This window comes from Chenopodium album, chromosome 8 (genome assembly GCF_948465745.1).
Source record: "Chenopodium album chromosome 8, dcCheAlbu1.1, whole genome shotgun sequence".
In the NCBI taxonomy this organism is placed as follows: domain Eukaryota; kingdom Viridiplantae; phylum Streptophyta; class Magnoliopsida; order Caryophyllales; family Amaranthaceae; genus Chenopodium; species Chenopodium album.
Window position 1 is genome coordinate 56,152,335 of NC_137841.1, and position 9,208 is coordinate 56,161,542.

General features: G+C 36.0%; 1 non-coding gene across 1 annotated transcript; it reads left to right on the forward strand.

Moving 5' to 3' along the window:
- Positions 1–5,650: 5,650 nt before the first annotated feature.
- LOC145557182 (small nucleolar RNA R71) lies at positions 5,651–5,757 on the forward strand. The gene has a single exon (XR_014092233.1). It is a non-coding gene; the product is annotated as a small nucleolar RNA R71 (small nucleolar RNA).
- The last annotated feature ends 3,451 nt before the right edge of the window (positions 5,758–9,208 follow it).

Genomic DNA, 9,208 nt, shown 5'->3' on the forward strand with positions numbered 1-9,208 from the left:
AGCACTTCCACTTTCTTTTCATTGTGGACTAGGTTGGTTGAGCAAAAGATCGTACCCCCTTGTTTCTTCACCTTCCTCAACTAAGCCTCCCGTTAGGATAGCTTGTAAAGGATCTCCTTCAAACAAATTCTCTTGGAACTTCATCATATAATGGCTTTTTCAATGTTTTTGGGAATGAAAATGATATTTTCTCATCTCCCACATTCAAGGTCAATCTTCCTTGCTTCATATCAATCACAACACCCGCGGTGTTCAAAAACGGTCTTTCCAAGATTAGGGGCACCGTAGTATCTTCTTCCATTTCCATTACCACAAAATCACATGGCACAAATACTCTTCCAACTTGAACCGGCATCTTCAAGAATTCATAAAGGTAGCCTAACCGTGCAGTCGGCCAATTGTAAGGACATTCTTGTTGGCTTCAAGTCTCCCACTTTCAAACTCTTAGCAATAGAATAGGGCATCAAACTCACACTTGCCCCAAGATCACATAAAGCATCCATAGCCTCCAAGTCTCCAATCTTCACCGGTATTGCATAGCTACCGGGGTCACCAAGCTTTTGAGGAAGCTTGTTTTGAATGATTCACTACTACAAAAAAGACCTTAGAGAACTGTTATAATAGGCTTTATAGATCGTCTTAGGGGCGTTCTTCTGCTAAGCGATGTATAAAGTATAGAGAACGGGTCGTTTAGGCGATTTATATAATAACAAATAGAGAACGGTTGTTAGTCACAACCGTTCTCTTTTCCCTACTTAAATTCGTACACTAAGGAATAAAGAATGGTTTAGGCCACTTAACCGTTCTATATTGCATTACAATAGAGAACGGTTAAGTTAGATAACAGTTCTTTAATGTTTTTTTTTTTTAAAAAAAAAAATCCGGCCATAATTATTAGAATTACCATTGTACGTATTTTATATTGTATTATTCCTGTATTTTAATAATCTGTATTGTTTTTGTATTTCATTTTAGACATGTATTTGTTGTATTCCTTTTTTGTATCTTGTACATTTATCTTGTAAGAAAAATTCCACATTTCCTATGTTAAATAAATCTATGATCCTGTATACGTGCAATATAAATTTCTGTATAATAAAATTAACAACAATATTTCCAAATACGATGAAAGCCATCAAAATATAATTCATATATATAATTTAATTTATCCAACCACAATTAAATTGAATCATTCATACAAAATTTGTTCTATACAAACAAATACGTGAGTTAAATATCAAAACACCTTTCTAGTTAATGTCGATTTTAAAAAAAAATTATGCTTAGATATACCAATACCATATTGATCTACCATTCACACAAATCATCGTCGTTGTCATTTGGTTGATGGTATCCGGTAACATATGAAATCCACCTTTCCCTAAGCTCATCGATTATTTGTTGAGAATATGTATGAAGAACTTACTTAAAATACTACAAAACAATGTAAAATACATACATATTAGTTGATAATAATAAATAAATTCATCTAATAATATACAAACAAGCACAACCATCCTTCACTCTGTGAGTCAGAACATCAGATAAAACTGGTGATTCTGAACATTAGATTAAAACTGGTAAGAAGATCACTTAACCAACTCTGACTCTTAGCCCATCCTTATTTTCCAAATGGAAATTAGCTAGAAGGGGAAATATTGAACACACACACATGTATAGTTATTTTGGTTTTGAGCTTTTATCAAACCCGATAAGTAGTACGTATCACCGCCATGCCTAGCTCTGTCAACTGATCTTCCTTGTGCAATTCATTAAAAGGTTTCCTAAGGCTCAATTGTTATCACAGATCTTTCTATGATAGGATTGGGCCTTGGAGGTAAACATGCCAACCTACAGAGAAGCTAGATGAAGAGCGGTACCCCCATTAAGATAATCTGCTATCTGAATCTACATCTCAAATAACTATAGAGCATTAATTAACTTGCATACACCCACTCCTAAAAGTAGTTAATTCTGTTTTAGTTCCCAAAACCTAAAGCAGAAGAAGTGAACATACATTTGCTTTGATAAGAACTAGAGTCTGTACAACCTCCCAATGACCATGCTGACATGCTTGCATCAGAGCAGTCTGTACATCAAATCGTATTTTCTTTTCAGCACAGAAGATTGAATAGTTAATCTAACATGAATAACTGTGCATTGTAAAAACTATATACTGCCATTTATCAAGTTTTAACATAATGAAAAGAATGATAACCAGGATTCTTTCCTACAGAACTAGCATGTAGGATCCTCACAAGTAAGTTGAAATGATATTCCATACGATCTATCGACTATTGAGAATTATAACTGATTAAAGAGTGTGATAATAATAATAAATAACACGATAATTCCTAAGATTGATATCAACACCAGTCTCGAGCAGAAGAGTGACAATCTAAGCATCAAATTAATTAAAGTCTCAAACACTTGCATATTTAAAAAGCACACAAGAATTTTACAAATCCTGAGAGGCAATATATTACTTCATGGTGGCCCTGAGCTGCAGAGTAATACAAAGGGGAGTTCCTAACACCAAAAGTCGAATGCCTCACAAGACGAGGATTGTACTCCAACAACGCTTTGGCTTCCTGTAAATCACCATCTCTAGCAGCCGAAACCAGGAGTTCTCCTGAGGTAGAGCAGCCTACAGAATTCCCAAAAATGCTTAAGAACTTCATCAATTTTAGGGAGTCTAGTTTGATCGGAGAAGGTGGCTTTGGGAAGGTTTATAAGGTTTAGGGAGTCTAGTAAATTACCTTTCCATATTAAAATTTCTTACACCAGGTTCAAGCATTTCAAATTCAACCTTTGTTCATAGGCTTATATGTGCTTAATCTTATGATGTGATCATGTGTTGTTACAAATAAATTGAATTACAGATAAATTGTTACAAATAATTTGATCATGTAGTTGCTTTCTGCTGATATTGAATTACAAATAAATTGTTACAAACTGAGAAAGAAGTTAGCTTATTTTGATCTTTTAACTATAAATGATTTCTTTTCAATTTGGATCCTTTGAAGTTGTTAATGACAGGAAAAGAATGAGGAAAAGCTATGAAGTCTTGACTTTATGTGCAAAATTCTGAATAATCTGAACTGATACCTAGCAGAACCAACTTTTTCGTACGTTTAGTGTTATTTTTATTGTTGATTTTCTTATTGAAGATTATAAGTTCAAATATAATTCATTGTGAAATGATAAAAAGAACAAGTTTTATAAAAAAAAAAATTGTTTCAATAATTGTACATTATTTTGTACATAACCGGAAGCCGAGCAGCCTAAAGAATTCCCAACAATGCTTAAGAACCACCAATTCCTCCTCTTTGTTCACCTTAGGTTGCTAACAACAATAACTATTATTGTTATTCTTGTTCTACATCATTAAAATATCCCGGAATCCCAGAATTTGGATAACATAAACAAAGAACAAGTAAGTGATTCTGCCTCCTTATTTTCTACAAGCAACTAACAACTCACCAACGAACTGTTTTTTTATTCCATTCCAAGGAGATTTTGAACTTAGGGTTCTAAATTGAACTTAGGTAAGATTAATTTGGCTAAAATTATTTTGATTACTATTGAAATAAATGTAAATTCGACAAAATTAAGGGTAATGTGATTGAACTTACTGCAATTCAAATGAAATATTTGCATACAAACAATCGATTGAATTTAACCCTAAAACTAGAACTTTGAAGTTTTTTTTCAATCACCTAAAATTCAAATTGCATATTAATTTAAAAGATGAAAACTATGAATTTAATTATGTTTCCTTCATATTTCGAATGATTCATGCGGTTCGATTGGCAAGTAATCAAAATTCAATTAAATTACTCTATAACAAGAAGATTCGAACCTACCTCACCAGAGTGGTGCGGTGCTCAGAAGTTGTGCGGCGGTAGATCGGTGGTGCGGCGGTGGATCGGTGATGCGGCGCTGGAGCGGTGGTACGACGGCGCGGCAAACAGTCAATGAAGGTTATACTATGGAGGTTTCACGAATCAATAAACAATACATGCAGTACTTTACATTTTTTAAGGTATTAGTTAAAGTGAAAGTGAAAATGAACGTGAAAGTGAAATAGGGTTCAATATTCCTTTTAGTCGCCTTTAATTAATTTGGGAAAATTATTACTCCGTATATTTTTTCCTCCTAATAATTTTTTAAAAAAAAAACAATTAATTAATAAAATACAAAACGGTTGTCAAGATGACCATTCTATATCATCTATAATAATTAATTATTTTATAAAATTATTTAGGTAAAAAGAAATAGAGAACGATTAACTATGTTAACCGTTACATATGTATTTACATACAGAACGTCTCTTATATAAATACGTTCTATATTCTTCTGGAGAACGCCTATCTTTGGTAACCGTTCTATATTTTGCGATCTCTAATCTAGTTTTTGGTGTAGTGATTACACTTACCTCCTTAGGAAGGGAGATGGTTGCACTCTCTTCAAGCCTACTCTTGTTGGATAAAAGATCCTTCAAAAATTTTGCATATGTAGGAATTTGTGACATAGCATGAAGAAAGGGGATGTTCACTTGAAGTCCTCTCATGGCTTCAAGAAAGTTTGAAAACTTTTCATTCAATTTCTTTTCAACAATCCTATGAGGGAATGGAATGGGAGACTTGTATACTTTCATGGGGGGCTTTTCTACCTTTTCCTTATCTCCCTCATTCTTAATTTGTGGCTCCTTTATCTCAACATCAACTATCTCATTTTCAAACTCACCCTCATTTCTCACCACAACTCCCTCATCTCTCTTTTGTGGCTCCTCTTCACTCATAACCAGCCCTTCATAACCTCTCCCCGATCTCAAAGTAATGGCCTTAGCTTGCTCCTTTGGGTTCACAACCATTGAGCTTGCGAAGTGACCACTAGGATTAGAGGATGAACTTCCAACTTGTTGCGCAATTTGAGCCAATTGATTCTCAATTATCTTGTTGTGTGCTTGAAGTTGTTGGATGTTCACTTGCATATCCGCATTGCTTCTTCCTTGTTGTGTAATGAAGGTCTCAAGTGCGGCTTCAAGGCTAGATTTTGAGGAGGTGGAGGAGCGGGTTGATTATATTGATGCCTTTGTTGGTTTTGGTCCCTTTGGTTAGGGTGACAGTAAGGAGCTTGTTGGTTTTGTGGATGAGATTGGTTGTATTGGTTTTGAGGGGGGCCTTAGTTTTGTTGTTTCCAACCCGTGTTTTGTTGGGGTTTCCAACCTTGATTGTAGGGTTGAGAGTATTGTTCGTTTCTTTGCCCAATAGCCGCAGCTTGCTCTTGGTTAGTTGAGTTGCAATAGGAGGACAAGTGATCATTTCCTCCACAAGTTTCACAAGACATGACTTGTTGTGAAGAAGAGCTTGGAGATGTAAGCGTGGCTTGATCTAGCTTGTGAGCTAGCATGTCAAAATTTGATGCAATAAGGTCTATTGCACTAAGGTCGTGGATTCCTCCCTTCTTTGCTTGAGGTTGCCGCCTATCACCTCCGTATGCATAGTGCTTTGCCACTTCTTCAATCATCTTGTATGCATCATCCACCGATAGCTTTTTAAGGCTACCACTGGCCCCGTTATCAAGGTTGGCCCTTGAAGTAGGAGTAAGACCATCATAAAAGCTTTGAACAATGATCCATGATGTGAAACCATGGTGTGGGCATTTTCTAGTGTAGTCCTTGAAACGCTCCCAAGCTTCACTTAAGGTTTCATCAATCTCTTGGTTGAAATTGGTGATTTTCCTTCTTAGTTCGGCGGTCTTTTTGGGTGGACAATACTTTCCAAGGAAAGCTCTAGTGACTTCATCCCATGTGGTCAGTGATCCCTCTTCTACCGTTTTCAACCAATGCTTCGCTTTGTCACGGAGGGAGAATTGAAACATGTGCATACGGATGAACTCTTCCGTAATGTTGTTTTGCTTGATGGTTGTGCACAATTCGAGGAAGTTGTTCAAATGAGAAAAAGGACACTCATGAGAACTCCCACCAAATTGATCACCTTGTATCATACGGATGAGTTGAGGTGAAAGCTCAAAATTATTTGCATTCGTAGTAGGGAGACGTATGCCACTCTAAAGTGTGAAGGCATTGGGGTGGTCATAATCTCGTAACAATGGTGGAGGAGGATTGTTATCACCCATGTTATCTTCTTCGTTGGTTGCAAAGATTTCCTCCGGATCGGAATCCGAATATACAATAGAGAACTCGGGTGTGCCTTGCAAAAGCCTCCTCACGTTTCTCAAAGTCCTATTTAACTCTGGATCAACGGGAATAAGCGGTGATTGCTTACTCTTCCGTGTCATGCAAGGTCAAACAAAGCTAAGAAAAACGTTAGCAATGACTATCACAAGTTGAAAACACAAATATACAAAAATAAATAAGAAAAATTATGATACAAATATACACACTTAGACTCATTCAACAATAATACATTCAATGTGACTTTGCCTCCCCGGCAACGGCGCCAAAATTTGATAGGCCGTCGTCGAGCCTACCAAAGATAAAGTCCTATCTTGGTCTCACTAGCTAATAACAAGGGTAAGAAAGGGTCGAACCTAAGAGAGGCGTTGAATCAACCACCGAGATACTACCGTTTAAACAAGCTAAATGAAGTCGAAATTGGTTTGGATTTATTTAGCATGTACTAATTCAAATCAACTAATACTAAGGGATGATTAACAATATTTAGAGAATTCTAGGGCTTGGGATATACCACTCAATTTCGTCACAAATCACAATTAGCAAGTAGCAAACAATGGTAATTTGAGGGGATAATATAGGGGAAGTCATCTAAAGCACCCAACTACTCTCTCAAGCTAGAGGGATTACTCGAATCATGAATACAACCTACTCTCGTGGTTACAAAGCATAAAACAAGTATTAAAGCATAATCACGATGACAAAAACATTCCCTTGACTGGAAATTCCTATTCTCATGGCATTTCAAGTCAATTAAGCATAAGGGAGCTAACTCAAGTTCATCTCTCGATCCTTCGTTGAGAAAGCTTAGATAATAGTTCTAGCAATGGCCATATACAAGAACTAAGCAATTAAACCACTTAAGCTCAACTAATTAACACCCAACAATTACCAAATTAACACATGAAACAAGTAGTTAGTGACTACATTGAGGGTTTTACCCAAACCCTAGAAAATTAGACTACTCGCAATCCATGGAGATTAAAGCAATTAAGGATTTCAAGTAACTCATGAACAAGAATTAACTAAAGATTAAGCTAAATAACAATCTAAGCATACAAGAATTAAGCAAGATAATTAACAATCAAAGCAATTAAAATGGAAGAGAAGAGTGAGAAAATGTTACTAGAAGCTTCAACTTGAATATCAATGGTGGAACTTGTCTTCTACAATGATTGAGAATGAAGTTTCCAAGCTAATAATTATAATCTAACTAATGATTTGAGAATATTTGTGTTTCTACAATTGCAACCTAAGAGGAAGCACTAAAAACTTGGATGTCGTACAAATGAGCTCAAGGGGTTATTTATAAAGACCTCCAAATAAAAAGGACGGAGAAAACAAGAGTCGGGCACGGCTACAGGTCAGCACGGACGTGATGAGGTTGGCACGAACGTGCAGCTATACCTACACGGACGTGCCAAGGTAGGCACGGACGTGCACCTGGGAGGCAGAAGGTACTGTTTTGGCCAGGGCATCCTGCACGGACGTGCCAAATATGGCACGGACGTGCAGGCCTTGTTCAGTAGAATCAGTTTTGAAAATGATTTGGGCTAAGCAAACTGCACGGACGTGCAAGATCAGGCACGGACGTGCTGAATATCCTGCACGGGCGTGCTGACCTCTGCACGGACGTGAAGACCTTGAAAGCAGTAGGCAGTAGCTTCTGGTCGTGCTGGGACACTTTTGCACGGACATGCCATACTTTGCACGTCCGTGCAGACTCTCTAAGGCCTTTATCTTCACTTTTCTTCGGTTTTGCTCCATTGTTTCGGCTTCTAACCTCGGTTTATCATCCAAATGCCTCAAATGGTCGTCTTTGAACCTAAAAAATCAACGAAAACACTAACAACCCGTGAAGCAAGGGATACACAAAAGTTGAATAAAAATAGAGTAAAAGTGAACCAAAATGCCAATATACCAAGTAAACAAGGTTCGAAATCACTCTAAAATTGTATCAAATAACAAGTTATCACTTAACTCTTTTATCTATTTTAACTAATGCTAGTTTTCAGGTTTCGGCGTTACAAGAATAATTTAGGGTTGCAGAACGCTTTGAATCATTCTCCGTCCCTATCGCTATTTTGACTTTTGTTTTCGAAACTTGTGTTTCTCTTAACTTAGTCAAAGTGGGGGCTTCTATAGACACCCAAATGTGTCTCCCCAAACCAAACCCAGTGATGAATGTTTTTCACGTTATTTGATTTCGAACAAGGTGAAATGTGATAAGTCTTGTGATGCGGTTGTTTTAATAAAAATACTTCTTTCAATTTTTGAAAATATTTCTTTACTTACTCTATTTATGGAAAACGTCCAGTCAAGTTTATTTTGGTCCATGATAAGGTTTAATTAATGGTTTAGTTGGATGGGGTTTGAAAAGACCTTTACAACGATATATTATAAGCCCAATTCTGAGGAATAATGAGAAAGTTATGGCCAAAATACTAAACTGATGGGCACAAACTGGATTTTACCTACGACCCAATGATCATGTGGAGGGTCCAAAGGTTAAATCTCATTCCTAAAAAAATTAGGATTAATAAAAAGCTTCTATAATTTTCTAAAAGATCTTAATTATCCTTTTTTTGAAAAAATAAGATCAAAGAATTCAAAATTGAATCAAACTTCTCTTTTTGAGAGTCCTTAGCTTGTTCTGTGCGAAATGGAATATGTCCATATATTATTTTTGTTCCTCATAATCTTTATCCAAATATATATGATTGCATATATCTTGAAATTATCTTTCCAATGATATATTATAATATTAATTCCGAGCTATAACGAAAAAGATATGAAAGAAGTACGAAACTCTATCCAAAACTGACACCATTTCACTATTTTGGGCATATATTTTTATCTATAAAAGATTTTAATCTTATTCTAATTGGGTTGAAAATTAGACTTCAAGAGATTTCCAACGACATATTATATGACTTATTTAGACTTCTGGATTAAAAGATATGATAAAACAAAATCCGAAAAAAACTGTCCCAGCGCCAAACGACA